The sequence below is a fragment of the Triturus cristatus genome, chromosome 5_2, assembly GCF_964204655.1.
Source record: "Triturus cristatus chromosome 5_2, aTriCri1.1, whole genome shotgun sequence".
Taxonomy (NCBI): Eukaryota; Metazoa; Chordata; class Amphibia; order Caudata; family Salamandridae; genus Triturus; species Triturus cristatus.
The window spans coordinates 435593316-435608886 of record NC_140588.1 but is presented as its reverse complement, the minus strand read 5'-3'; positions in this window follow the sequence as shown (position 1 = coordinate 435608886).

The window sequence follows — 15571 nt, the reverse complement described above, 5'->3', positions numbered from 1 at the left end:
TTAGTAACAACCAAGCCTTAGATACGAATGTCCAACTAAAAGAAGAAAAATATAAAAAATACATAATAGATATTGAGAGTCAGCTTTAGTGGGTTGAGCACGAAAACCTATGGTAAAAATACTGTAGAATTATGGCTACTTACATCAGTAACTAATGTGAGTAACCACAATTCTACACAGTTGGATATTCAGAAGCAAGAATTTGCATCACTTCCTACTTTCAATCCATAATTTAGGCAGCTAGCTGGCTTATACTTATTTTTTTTTCTGCACTCCAGTCGTCCTACAACTGTGGTATAATTTCTATCATCTTCTCGCTCCGAGGCCAAACCCCCTGTTTGTTTGACACATGTGCAGTCATTTCTTGATAATGCTCTATATCACAACTCTTACCTTTCTCCCTTTCAGGGAACAATGGCAATAATTATTTACTTCTTTACACATAGTTGCCCCACAGCTATGAGCATCTGGCTATTATCTAGCAGAACTCTGTAGTTTTTATTTTGGAATACTTTCTGGTCATCTGATCTGTCTGTTGCTCTTCTTCTAAACTTAATACATTCTAGTAACTTCCCTGTATGAATTTTATATTCTGCTTTATGTCTTATTTTCACAGCCTTGAAAACGTCCTATGTGATGAAACACGTGTCAGCTGTAGTAACTGTCATCAGTTTTAAAGTGATTTTTAAAACTACAACATTGTCTCATTTGTGATACAATACCAAAGGTACACAGGTCTTCACTGGACCTGACCATTGTACCTTTTTTTGGGAAGCTTATATGAGTTGTGATTTCCTAACATCTGTTCAAATGAATAAACATATAAAACTGTATAAGTATTTCATATCTCTGAACTAATCATCAAAATACAAAGACTGTACTCCTACTTACTGCTTTGTATGCTCCAGAGAAATATTGTCCTTTTTGTGAATGATAGCTTTTACCATCCCTCTAAGGGACTCCTTGGTAGCCGAGGGTAGTTAAGTGTAGCACCCTATAAAAAAATATTGCCATATTACTTACTGGTAAGCTTCATTACTCCTGATCAAGGTTGTCCTTGTCCTATCCATAGCATGTGGAGATAACCATCTCCCGACATAAAAAAATAACAGAGGAAGTCTGGGACCCCTACACCACCCCCTCCCACTGGGAGTACATAAGCAGTACTTACCCAGTATTATGACTAAACTACCAAGCCACCACAGAAAGGCCGGTTGTCCGGGAGGGAGGGTGGGCCGTAAGGAATAGGATGAGGACAACAGGACCAGGAGTAATGAAGATTCCTAGTATGTAATAGAACATTATCCCCAGGTCCCTCCTGTCCTCGTCCCATTCATAACATGTGAAGAATACCTAAGACAGGAAACTGACCTTCCAAACTGGCAAACAACTCCCAGGAAACCACACCGACTGAAGAAACCCCAGGGAAGCAAACAGGAGAACCACAGGAAAAAACAGGCAGGAGCACACCACCCACAATAGCCCCAACCAAAATAGGACACACCACCCAGAACAAGCAGGCGATGTCCAAAGGGAACAAAAAAAGAGACAAGCCAAGTGAGCCGCCACCCAGAGGGCAACCAACCCCTACCAGGAACAGCCCCCAACCAACAACAGAGGAGGAGCCCCCACCAAGAAGGCAGCAAAGACCGTCACCCACAGAAGGACAGCTAAGGGGCCACAGACGGAAGAAGACCCAAAACGGCCAGACATCCCAGCAAAGCCAGAGATGGACCAACAGGGACACAACCAAGGCCCGGAAACCAAGGACCCAAGAAACAGAAGGCACCACCAGCTCAAAGAAGGCAGACAACCACAGAAAAGGGGGAAGCAGGGCACTCAGGCCTGACAGCCCACCAACCCCCAAAAACAGCCAAGTGGGAGGGAGCCAACCCCGAAAAGGCAAGGACAAACAAAAAACAAGGCCAGAAAATGAGGCACACCATAGAGACCTCTAGCCCAAAGGCCAAACCCCAGAAGGGAAAAACAGGGCCTAAGAAACCACACCCCCAAAGTAACCATCCCAAGGAGGACGAGAACCGAAGAAGCTCCCCACAGGGAACGAAAAAAACAGCAATAGTGCCCATAAGACCAGAATGGGGCTATGCCCAGAGCCAACAAGCCACTCCAGAGACACTGCAGCAGGACCGACAGAGAGCGCACCAAGCAAACCAAGGAAAGAATGACCAACAAAGCCAAACAGGCACACAACCAGCCCCAGAAGAGAGCCGAGAGGAAGACCCAACAGCCCCAGCCCCAAGCAGGAACACAAGGGCTACAACCACAGGACAAACCCCAACACCACTGGGAGTTCCACAGCAGACCAGTCCAAAAAGAGGAGAGAATCCACCAATAGGGTCAAGGCCCACACCCAGAGCACCAACCAGGGGCAGGAACGCACCGACCAAATCAGGATGGGAGGAGGCAGCGACAAAAGAGCAACCTCCCACAAACCACCCCGACCCAGCCACCAGAGAGCAGAGAGGCCACCAAAGCCCCAGAAACCCCAGAGGTGGACCAGGCACAAGACAAGAACGTCCAGCACCAAGCACCATCATTGACACAGAACACACGCCAAATCACCCAGTCTGGTGGTGTGGGGAAGGAGCCAGATCTGAGGCACTGGAACAGGCCAACAGGCAAAGACCAAGTCACACAACCACAGAACCCTGCAACACAAATGCACAGGCGCAGACAGAATGAGACAAGCCTGGCAAGCACCCGACCCCCAGCCACTTAAAGACCAACCAGAAGAACCAGCCAGCTGGACACACACACCCCCTACTGGAGCAGGAAAACAACAGGGAAAGAGGCACAGGCTAGAACCCATCGAGGTACAACACCCCACCAAGAAGAGGTCCACAACAGGGGACAAGCCCAAGTGGCGGACACAACCAGACCCGGAATCGGACCAGGAACCAGCAACCCTCCAGAGCAGGATGAGTCAAACCCCAAGGCCAACAAGACCAGACAGGACCAACAGGGAAGACCCTGCTCCAAGGAACACACATCAAAGACGACCCCCCAAGCACCACCCTAGGTGCCAACCCAAGGGACAATACAGGACTGGGGAAATATAAGCCCACTAACCACTGAGGAAGAGCCTGCACACCCCAGACTCAACAACCCAGACAAGGGCAGTGGGACAACGGGCCAACCAGCCCAACCTGGACCACCCCATGGGAGACACAGCACTAGGGCTGGACTGGGATTGCAAACCAGCCCTTGCAATTCGTTCTGACTGGGGGGGGAACGCTGGCGGGAACACTGCTGCTGAATGCACATTTGTTAATGGGGGACAATTTTGCAGCACTGCTGCAACCGGTCCCCACTAGCAAATATGGTCTGCACGGGTCCAAAACCAGCCTCCACCCTTCAGGCCCACTGGGGAAATGCCTGGTGCCCGCTAAGGCCAGGTCGGCCCTGCCCAACACCAGCCGAAGAAGGTGCAACTCAGCCGAGCCCCCAAACTGCCAACTACACAAGAACCACCATTTTCTTTGTTTTTTCTATAAATGTATTTTTTTATAATTTAAAATGTAAGATGACCTCCACACAGTGACACCAGTTGAGGGACGCAAACCCACCCAGGGGAGGGGCCTGCAACACCAATATAAAAGGGACCCCACCCCAGAGTGCAACAGAATAGAACTAGTCATCTAACATAAGCTAGAGGCACAATCCTCCATTCAAGCACACACCACTCGGAAGCCAGGGACTCACCCACAGGACCACAATGGCTTCCATCCTGCAAAGTATGAAGAAAAAAAGAACAAACGAAGGTACTTACCCCTGGGCCAGGCAGACACTCTCAACCACATAGTCTGCTAGAACAACGCCCTTACAAACCAGCCCAGGTGTGCACCACTAACCACAGTGCCTGGACAGCAAGAAAAACACCACACTGGTGTCCAGACCAGCACCCAGTGCAGTCATCCATCCACTGCAGAGCGTCTACCCCTCAGCCCGGCCACCAGCAAGATGCACCTTGAAACCGAAATCAACCAGGAGGTCAGCGCACCAGCTGCAAAGCCCCAAGACAGTCCCCATAGACACCGGAGAAACCAAAACCACAGGCCCTAGAGCCTCCAGTCAAAAAGACGGCAGGAAACCACCACCAGGCAAGGACCACAAGGACAGGAGAAAGAAGCAGGGAGGTCTACAGCCCAACCCAGCCCTCAACCCCAGAGGGCAGAGAGAAAAGCCACCAAAACCAGCTATAACCAAGGCACTGAGGCATCAACCCGAAAAAAGCGGCCGGGAAACCAGGGCCGAAGCAAAGCAGCTTGCACAGGCAGGAGGACCCCATGGCCCAGCCATCACCCTGGGAAGGCCAGCGCAGATCACAGGCAAAAAGCAAGGGGCAGGTAGGCCGTCACAGATGCCAGCCACCACAGGCACAGAACCACCTGACCAGTATGGGGCCCAGAGGACCCACACCCAAGTAAGGTGCTAGGAAGAGGAAGGAAGCCAGAAAGTCCCACAGGCAGACACCTAAAAGACAATCACAAAGGCAGCAAGATGAAAATGGGCAGAGCCCCCAGCCCCAAGCAGCAGGCACCCAACCAGGAGACAGGAAGACAACACACTCACAACCCAACAACCCAGACCAACGAGGGCCCAAAACACAACAGCTAGGCTACAAAAAAAACAGATGTAGAAGCCAAAGCCCCACAAACTGACTGGAATCCCCTCAGTTTATGGAAGGATACACAGCCGCACCCCCCAAAGAGGGTGCAAAGGCCGGAAGAGGGACAGACCCGAAACTGGAACCAAAAGCCCAGGAAGAGCCCAAAGCAGGCCACGGCCAGACAACTGATCCCAGACACAACAATATGGCGGAGAGAAAGCGGCAAGAACTACCATGAAAACAAGGCACTGCCAGCCAAACCCAGACCCAGCCGCCTGCGGAGGGGCAACAGAACAGGATGAGGAGGGACCAAAGAAGCCAGAGGCACCAAACCCTGACTGTGAACCACTGCGCCAAGCATGCAGAAAACCAGCAGGAAGGCAGGCAGGCACCCAAAGCGGCAAGAACAAACACCCCACCACCAGGATAGAGGGGGCCCTCACGCCAACCGACTGACGCATCCTGTGGGAGCAGGATTGGCAAGCCCCCCCATGAGGGCAAGCACGGGGGATGGGAGTGGCCATGCAGGCAACGACAGGGCCATCCGGAACATTGGGCTGAGACCACAAATGGCGGGACGACCCAAATCCGCAAGGACCAGAACCCGACCACAGTGGGACCAGCCACCCAACAAGTCGACACCCCACAGCCAAAAAACAGAGGACCCTGAAAAGGAAACCAGGGACTACATGACACCTGCCATTCACCACAGGCCAAGCCCAAAAGCATCACACAGCAGAAAAGGGGAGAGAAAAAAACCCACCATGCAGAACACACCCTGGGGCTGGCAGAACCCAAAAACACAGCCAGCCCCACCAGCTTGACCAGTCGAGCCCCATCAGGGACTCCAGGAAGGCAAAAAGCAGGCCCACTGGCAATCCAGGGGCAACTCAGCCCAGCCCCAAACTACAAACCACATAAGAACCACGATTTTCTTTTTTTTCTATAATTGTATTTTATTTTAATTTAAAATGCAAGATGACCTCCGCACAGTGAGACACCGGTTGAGGGAGGGAACACATGCAGGGGAGGGGCCGGAGACCCCAACATAAACAGGACCCCGCCCCAGAGTGCAACAGAATAGAACTGGTCATGAAACAGATGCTAGAGGAATAAACCTCTACATATTGCCTCCATTTAAGCACACATCAGTCAGAAGCCAGGGACTCACCCACGGGACCAGAATGGCTTCCATCTTGCAAAATAGGAAGAAAAAAAGAAACAGACACACCGCTATGCGGTACTTACGTCCCATGTGTCAGGCAGACACTCCCCACCACATTGTCTGCCAGAACAACGCCCTTACAAACCATCCCAGGTGTTCACCACTGGCCCCAGTGTCTGGTCAGCAAGAAAACACCATACTGGCCTACAGACACTGCATGGGCACCACCGGGACAGCCCCTGAGCAGCCATCCATCCACTGCAGCGTGTCTTCCCCTCAGCCCGGCCACCAGGAAGATGCGCCCTGCAACCCAGAACCAACCTGGAGGTCAGCGCACCTGCCGCAAAGTTCCAGCTGGCGTGCAATTCAAAAGAGCCGGCCGGCCACATTCAATCCTCCCAGCAAGCCCAACAAGCCGGGAAGCATACCATACCACACCCCATCCAGAACAGCTGCAGCCAGATGGGGACCACCGAAGACCGCCACTCCTGCCCAGCAGGAGCAGCACCTCGTCCCATTCCTGCCAATAGACAGAAAAAAACAGCAGGTGGAATGCTGGGTAAGTACTGCTTATGTGCTCACAGTGGGAGGGGTGGGGTTGGGATCCCAAAATTCCTCTGTTCTTTTTTTCTGTTGGGAGATGGTTATCTATGCATGTTATGAGTGGGACGAGGACAGGAGGGACCTGGGGATAATGGTTACTTCCTTTACCTTAGCGTTATTAATACAGCCTCTTTACCATGTGATGGTCAGATAATGGTTTCCACTGCTACCATTGTAAGGCTGACCTAAGCAAGAACATAGAGAGGAATGCTTGATATAAGACACATCCACAATATGGCAGAGATGGGAAATATCTTAATCTACCATAAAGTCCCAGCGAGTTTTCACCCAAAGACATCAGGCATCATCAGCACTGGGTTTCCTTTTCCTCAAGGTCAAAACTTTAAAGCATCAGTGCATGATTTAAAGAAGCTGAAGGCCAGTGGTAACCAGATCGCACATATCATGTATTTACAACAATCCTTGAAAAAGTGTAGTGAGGGAAATGTTCTGTAAAAAGTAGAGATGATACCACAAAAGGATGATCTAGAAGGAACAGTGTTGAGAAAGATGGAGGGATCGTTGCTACCTTTTGCCTGCAGTGGGTGATATTGACACTGGCTATATTACCTGAAACTATCAAAAAAGAGGGAATACTAAAGATACAGAGCAAAATTTGTTGTATCATTTTGCTTATATTGGAAGATCATATCCCAGCAATAGGGCTCCTCTAATGGAAAACTTTGCTCAAGACCCAACATCTCAGGGTCACTGCTTCACAAACTGTTCAGATGGAGACATTGGTGCTCACTGATTGCCCCATTGCTGAATAAATACACCAGAGTAATTTTTCTATCATGGATTGCTGGTTTTATAAGATCTCACTCAGCTGAGATTGGAGAACATGGTTTTGTGGTACTCTCAGCTCTATTGGAAAGAAGCCTAACAACTAAAAAAGCTAAGCATGAAAGCTATTAAAGCATGGAAAAAAGAGGTTTCCTACTGTAGACTAGGGGGCATCAAGGGATTCACACGAGGGACACATCTGAATAATTCCACGGAAATGTGCATCTTTTGAATATATGCATACATTTGTTTTAGGAAGAGTAAAATATTTCTGCTGAAAAACTGCACGAATACAGTGAGAAGACCAGAAATATTGGTCTAAACTTCTCTGCACACTATTGTTAGTACCCACATCATGACATTTTGCAGATCTGAAAATTGTAAAAGATAGATATACAGTTTTGAATTATTTTAGACTTCTGATGTTAAAATGTTAAAAGAAAGTTGAATGAAAACAATTATGTTCTGTTTCAGATAAGTTTTTTAGATACGTTTTTATTGGACAATTACTTAAAACGATCTCACTAAGGGGCATATGTATCAAACGATTTTGTATTTGCAAACGCTGCAATTCGCAAAAAAACAGCGTTTGCGAATACAAAATCGCAAAACGCGATTTATGAGCCATTTTCGCATCGCATTATTAAGGAATCGCTAATTTTGCAATTCCTTAATTTTGCTTAAGCATTTTAAGGAATCGCAAATTGCGATTCCTTAAATGCTATGTAACAAGCACCCAAGTTGTGCGATTTCCCCTTAAGAAATCGCAAATTACCACCAACTTCAAGTTGGTGGTAATTTGCGATTTCTTTGAAAAATTGCACTTTTTGTCATTTTTCAAAGTGTCATGTGGCGCACATACATGCCCTTTGGGCATGTATGTGCGCCATATGCGCACACATGCTCATTTCAGGGGTGCATCAGGGTGTCCTTATGACACCCTTGCACCCTTGAAATTATTCTTAATTTGTGATTCTCTAATTGCGAATCGCAAATTGAGAATGGCTGCCCATTCATTCCTATGGGCCTCCTGGCCCATAGGAATGAATGGGAAGGTATTCCTTAATTGTGATTTCACAATTTGCTAAACGCAATGAAGGAATAACAAGAAATCGAAAAATATTTGCGAATTTTTAAATACATTCCATTTTGCGATTCTCAAATAGCGATTCTCAAAAAATCGCTATTTGAGAATCGCAATAACGGATTTTGATACATATGTCCCTGAGTTACATGAAAAAAAGTTACATAAGTATAATTTTTTAAGAACATATATCGCTTTATAATCCTATTTCTCGTCAGATCAACAGAATTAAAATCTCTGTCCAAAGTTAAAAGAAGGCACCTGTGCTGATGTTCGTGGTGTTTAAGATTCTACGACTGACCATGTTTCATCAAAATTGTTGCCGTAGTCATAAATTTCATAAAGCAGGTAGCCAGTTGTACCGAGTCACCTGTCATGCACTCTCCTCATGCCTCTTGGCATGTCCGAACTTTTAAAATGCGCCAGATGGGGCTGAGCCAAAAATCTCTCTGAGGAGTCAATTCCTTACAGATGCACAATACATTAATTAATGATTCCTCCCTATTTCCGCAGAGGAGGCACTGTGTATCCTTTTCTTCCTGATACCTCTGTCCATACTTATATGCCATCAATGGAACTAATCCAAAACATAGCCTCATTAACTGGCGCGTCATTATTGGCTTTAGGGGGTACGAGAGGTAGTGTGGCAGACCCCACAATCATAGAGTTTTGATGCCGAACTACCATGACTTACATTTTTCACTGCTAATGCGCCGCGTTCCTACGATTATTGTTTCAATTGCTTATTTAGTAGTTTCGCTGCCACAGCAGTTGGCAGAGAACTTGTCCAATTTTCTTGTTTGGCTTTCAGACAGTAAGCTAAAAACCTGGCTTTTACTAGCCATAGCTGTGATGTCAACTTGAATTCCATACGGATTTGGGCATGAGAATTGGAAGTTGGCAGCAAGAACACTCTGCGGTAGCAGGCTGACTGTTCAGGGTCCAGCCAGGCTGCCATTTATCTTTAAAGATCATTGCACCATAGGTCACTGTTGGTAAAAATTGTGTGTCTATTACCTTGAGGAAGGGGTATAAACTGTAATACTCAAAGATTTTCTCACATGGCAAAATGCCCCCTCTAGGGAGTTCGCTACACCCTGCTGTGCAGTAATGTGTGCAGCTAGTCATCCCCTATGGTTGAGCCAGACTCCCAGATACCTATATGCGGTCACAACCTCTGTTTCAGAGGTTTGTTATGATTTCAAGCCAGACACACATACAGACAGAGGAAACTCAAGGGGGATTAATTACTGAAAGACCATCAACTTTGCTGGTAGTTGTGAGTAGTGCACCATACAAGCACATTTTATTTATTTACAAACTTTTCAATAGTACTAATGTGTCAACTTTGGGCCACTACAAAGTACTCCATCAAAACCTGTTTTGTCCAGATGGTTTGATATGTGAAAAGAGCAGACATTTTAAATATTTTAATAGGTCCATTTGTGTACTGGCAAGGCTAACCATAAATAATAAAGACATACATAAAATTAATTAAAAAAGGGGAAATTAAAAGAAATAGTTATACAAACATTAAATGATGCCTTTCAAGGAATTACTTCAGCATTAAGGGTCTGGGGATAACTGCTTAAAGACTTGTACTTACTAACATTTACAACTGTTAGCCGAATATCAAGTTTATTCAATGAGACTTCAGTGGTCCTGACAAACTAATTATATTGATCTTCTAAACTATCTCACCACCAGATGTTAGATAACAATATTTAGAGTGTTGTTGGCATTCTTCAGTTCTTTACTTAACCCAAAAGCCACAGAAGTGTTCTTCTTTCACATCCTATTATAACACTATCTTCTTTTACGATATTCTGTGATCTCTGTAATTCTGATTATCCTCAGATCCTGGAGTCTCCCCTGCCATGGAATTAAATTCTGTCCTGCAAAAAGGTGAGCACTTTGTTTCTCAATGCATCTGTTGGTTCATTTCTTGTGGGCTTCTCTATGGTAGGATTTCTACTACTCTTATCCCGTACTATGTCTTCCAATCTCATGTCCCAAAAGGCATTGTGTTAGACGTGGCATCTTTGGTGTGGTTTGGCCTGACATTTTGCCTCTACCTCCTGTATTTTTGATGCTGTGCTGGATTCTGTTTTTGCTGGCTTAGATGCTTTGGGTACTTTACCACTGCTGATCAGTGTCAAAGTGCAGGTGCTCCCTGTGTAAATGTATTATTGTGATTGGATCTCCCTGATTGGCATATTTGATTTACTGGTCAGTCCCTAGTAGAGTGCACTGAGTGTACCAGGGCTGGTAAATCAAATACTACTAGGGCCTGCAGCACTAATTGTGCCACTCACCCGAGTAGTCCTGAAACAGTAACTCAGACCTGCCACCGCATTGTCTGTGTGCAGTTGTTAAATCGAGGCCTCATGGTAACCGTAAGTTGTGCGGTTTTTGCATGTCACAGGTTAAGGTACACCTTAGCTTATGTATACCGACATGACATTTCGTCCTGAAGAAAGTCTTGCTACGGGCATTTAGGAGACTGAAACATGCAGATCACGTTTTACTACCACTTGGGGATGTTTCTGGTCAATTTAACCAGTTCCACACATCCTCCTCACTAATTTGTTTAACTTTGCCTTACTTCTCCACCAATAAATTCTTTCAGGCAGCTAAAGGCAATTTTATCTCATCGCACTATCACTTTTTTCACCTCCACAAAATCAAAAACCCGCTCCGCTGTAAGCAGGCTTTGCAGCACACCAGAGAGGCACTCTGGTGGGAACCTAATGATGAAGCATGTCACCAACTAGGTTGGTGAGTGAGGGTTCCCCTAATAAATAAGAGTGACTCAACAATAAATATTAACAAAAAACAATATATAAAGTAATTATGCTAAAATAAATCATCATAATTGTTAAACAATTCAACAGTTCACATAAATAAAGTTAAAATATACGGTCGATGAACAGTTGTTAGGGGAAATGTAGTAGATGTTGCTTACATCTACTGCATTGCCCCTATCAACTGTTCATCGACCGCATATTCAACTTTATTTATGTGAACTGTTGAATTATTTAACAATTATGACGATTTATTTTAGCATAAATACTTTATATATTGTTTTTTGTTAATATTTATTGTCGCTGTATATTGTCTTTAATTAAATTATTTAAAATGAACTTAGAAAAACAAAAAATGAAAATTGAAAATAAATAAAATTATATTTTTCATAATAATTATGTAGTTTTTGATTCATGTATAAAATATAACTAGTGGTCTCTTCTTATATACACCTAGAATATTTTGGCATTTGTTATTGAAGCTTGCTATAGTCTTCTTTACCTTATGTGGTTTGTCCCTGCGTATAGCAAGTTTATTGGTTATGTAGTGGTCCCCTTCTTTTCAAAAAAGGCCTTTGGTTGAGCACAGCTGGGTTTGGTTGTGGGGACTGACCGGTGACATGGTCCATATTTGTTTACTTTACTGGGTCTTTGGACCCTGGTTTGGGGTTTAAAGACCCAACTTTGGGACAGTGGACACAAAATAAGTGACGGAAACAAAAAAGCTACCTTGTCTAATAAAAGGTTTTTATTTTTAAATGTATGTTAACAGACAGACTGCAAACATGGGTGTGCGGGCTTTCTTCGAATTAAAGGTCCAAATTCTAATACTTTTAGGCCTTCAAAAACTGTTTTGTAATGCTAATTCTCAGAAAACTACTGAATGGATGCACACCGCAAAAGCCTCCCTTGAGTAGAGTTATACTGTCATGCCAATTTTGGTATTAATCAAACAATCAATAAATCAATCAGATGTCTTGTAAAGAGTGACTACTCACCTGTAAGGGTCTCAGGGTGCTGGGGGGTTGAGGGGGATAGCTGCTGGTTTGACCAGGTGCTCTGGTTCAGTGAATATTCTATTTAGTTTTTTTCTGTAGTGGAGTGCACAGGAGGTGCCTATACAATTTAAAATGTAAAAGATGTCCCCCCAGATGTATTTGTGTAAAATTCAAACTCTAAAGAGCAACGCTACACACGGTTAATACCTGTAAAGTGTTGCACAGATTTGCAAAACTGAATTTTATGACCCCCATTTTAATTTGCTCCCTCTCCGTCTTTTGGTATCTTCACTAAATCTGATCTTCTTGTACAGCCTGACAAATTTCATGAATTTTCCCCATAGTTATACGCATGAAAACTTTTTTGCTATCTGTTTTATCGTTGCTTCCGTTGATGACCTGCATGAAACTTGCCATATTCACTGAAGTCTAAATATGCTAAAAGTTTACCCAATTTCAATTGGATTTGTCAAATAATGCCACAGTCATTATCGAATGAACACATTTTTCACTGCCTTTTTACTCTGCCTCTTTGACAAATATTCAAAAATGTAATACCAAAAGCAACCTAAATGTGCAAAGCATATGCCAAATGTCATGCACATTTGACAAAAAGCTTTGAAGACATAGGGAAATCAAAAATATACATTTCCAAATCTCAAGATATCGCTCTCTCTGGTCGCACAATTTCTAAACAATGTTTTTTTTTAAACTACAGAACAGAGGATGTATGTGAATTAATTGAAAAACGAAAACTGAGCAACCGCATTGGAGGAAACCAGATCATGAAAAAGCGATTTTAAGTAAAGACAATTTGAAGGACATACAAATAAATAGAAAATTAAAAAAAACATTTTAAAGGAAAGATAATTTTAAGAAAAAATCCAAAATTTAATTAAACATGGGTAGACTTTAGAACTAGTGATGGGTTTTTGGGTTCAGTGATGAGTAATGTTTGGAGAGATGAGGGCTTTTTAGTGGTCAGAAATGGGTGGAGTTCAGGTGCAGGAACTGACCCTCTCCGCAGGGTCACCCTTTAATCTTTCGCCTTCACCCCTCCTGTTTTCTGGACACGTTTTTGTTGCCTTTCGGGACTCTGTGCACTTTATCACTGCTAACCAGCCTCAAAGTGCTTGTGTTTTGTCCTTTAAACATGGTAAAACTGGCTTACACATAATTGGCATATTTAATTTACTTACAAGTCCATACTAAAATGGTATTACAGGTGCACAGGGCTTGTAAATTAAATGCAGCTAGTGGGCCTGCAGCGCTTATTGTGCCACCCAATTAAGTAGCCCTTGAAAACATGTTTGAGGCCTGCCATTGAAGCCTGTGTGTGTCGTTTTACACTGGCATTTTGCCCTGGCAAAATAAACCTTTTGCCCGGCCTAAACCTTTCTTTTAATACATATAAGTCAGCCCTAGGGTATCCCTTAAACAGCTCATAAGGAATGGGACGTTGCATTTAAAAAGTTGACCTTTTAAGTTTTATGTGCCCTGGTAGTGAAAAACTCTGATTTTTTTTTTTATTATTGCAAGGCTTACCACTCCCATAGGATAACATCAGGTTACCTTATTACATTTAGTAAGTGATACATTGTGTTTAAGTGCAGGTCACTTCAAACTTCAAAATTACCTTTATTAGATTTTAGACATTTAAAATCATAAAAGCACATAGATAAACACTGATAAAAAGTTTGATATGTACATTGGTTAAAAAAATTGTCTATCACAAGGTGCAAAAGTGTGTTCAAGTAGAGATAAATTAGCCTACAAGATGGTACATTCCAGACTTTAATCGCAAATAAACATTATGCATTGACACTTTTTCTGGTTCTCATAATGTTTTTCAAAAAAACAGTCTTAGCACATACTAGTAATGTACTATCTAGAAATTGCAGGTATAAAAACGCTGGTCTACATTGTCTCCAACCTGCCTGTTTTAACAAGGGGAGAATCCATCTTCTTCTTCCCTTTTCATAGAATTAACCAAAACAATATCGCGTGAAAGGTGGATTGTGAGGACACATCATCACAGGGGCAAAGAGAAAGTTCTCTAGACCAGTCATTTATTCCTGGGTAACTGACCAGCCGGTGGAAACTATTAAACCTAAAACGCGTTAGAAGATATCTATCATATCCCCCCGTGCAGCATAGGAGATACGGTTGGATATCATACGTGGTCTAAGTCATTTGGTGCTGAACCACCATCCCCTTGTTTGCCTCCTGGGTAAGTCTGAGTGATTCCAAATGAGTGGAACAATTTAAACTCTTTCCTGGAGATAGAATTCATTTTCTCAGGGGTAAAATAGTAATCTAGGTGGCCAATGTCACTCAAGAATCTTTTAACATAATTCAACCACTTGATCTTATTAACCTGGCCCAGGTTCATAGAGTCCTTAATTATTTCTCTATTTAAGCACATGCTGCTTGATGTCCATACACGGTGCCATAGCAACACGGGTTGCATTTTTATATCAGAGACATAGGGGATGCCTAACTTACTATGACAGTTAAAGACCTGGGAGCTCGCTGGTACAGCTAAAATGAATCTTAAAAACTGCATTTTCTACGCGTTGAATCATAGACACATCGTGAAAGCCCCACACTCCAGTCCCGTATATTGCAATGCTTAAGCATTTAGCCTGGAAGATTTTAAGGAGTATGCTGGGGGGCCTTTTTCCCATTTTCTTGGAGGAATTAACAAGGGTGGCAGTCGCCTTCATAAATAACAAAAACAACAGTTGATGGACAGAATGCAGAACAATATCATACATTCACCCCAGTACAGAGATCTGGGCCTAAATCCATCGTTTTTTTGCTCACCATGCCATTCCAGTTTGAACCCAGCCATATGCAAATCAGTCTTGACAGTGTGCCTCATGGGAACAGTCCAGTCTGAACTGCCAAGCCAGGTCCTCTCTGGACTGGAACCAAGCATCCTAAGACCGGTTTCGCTGTTTCACCCCTCTTCAGCCAGGATAGCTTGATTCCAGTGGCATGGAGAGCAAGGGACTCACGTCTGAGCATACCCATCCCACTTGTGGTGACAAATGCAAAAACAACAGTTGATGGGCAGAATGCAGAACAATGTCATACATTCACCCCAGTACAGAGATCTGGGCCTAAATCCATTGTTTTTTTGCTCACCATGCCACGAATGTTGGATTTAACCCAGATCTCTTGACTGGGGGTGAATGTTTTGATTTGCTCTGCATTCCATCCATCAATTGTGTGTCTTTTGCTTTCTCGTCCTAAGTGCGCCAGGTATGCTCAGATGTGAGTCCTGGGCTCACCGTGCCACTGGAATCAAGCTATCTTGGCTGAAGAGGGGTGAAACCCCGAAACCAGTCCTAGGATGCTTGTTTCCGGTCCAGGGAGGACCTGGCTTGGCAGTTCGGGCTGGACTGTTCCCATGAGGCACAGGGTCAAGACTGATTTGCATATAGCCAGGTCTAAACTGGCGTGGCATGGTGAGCAAAAGAATTATGGATTTAACCC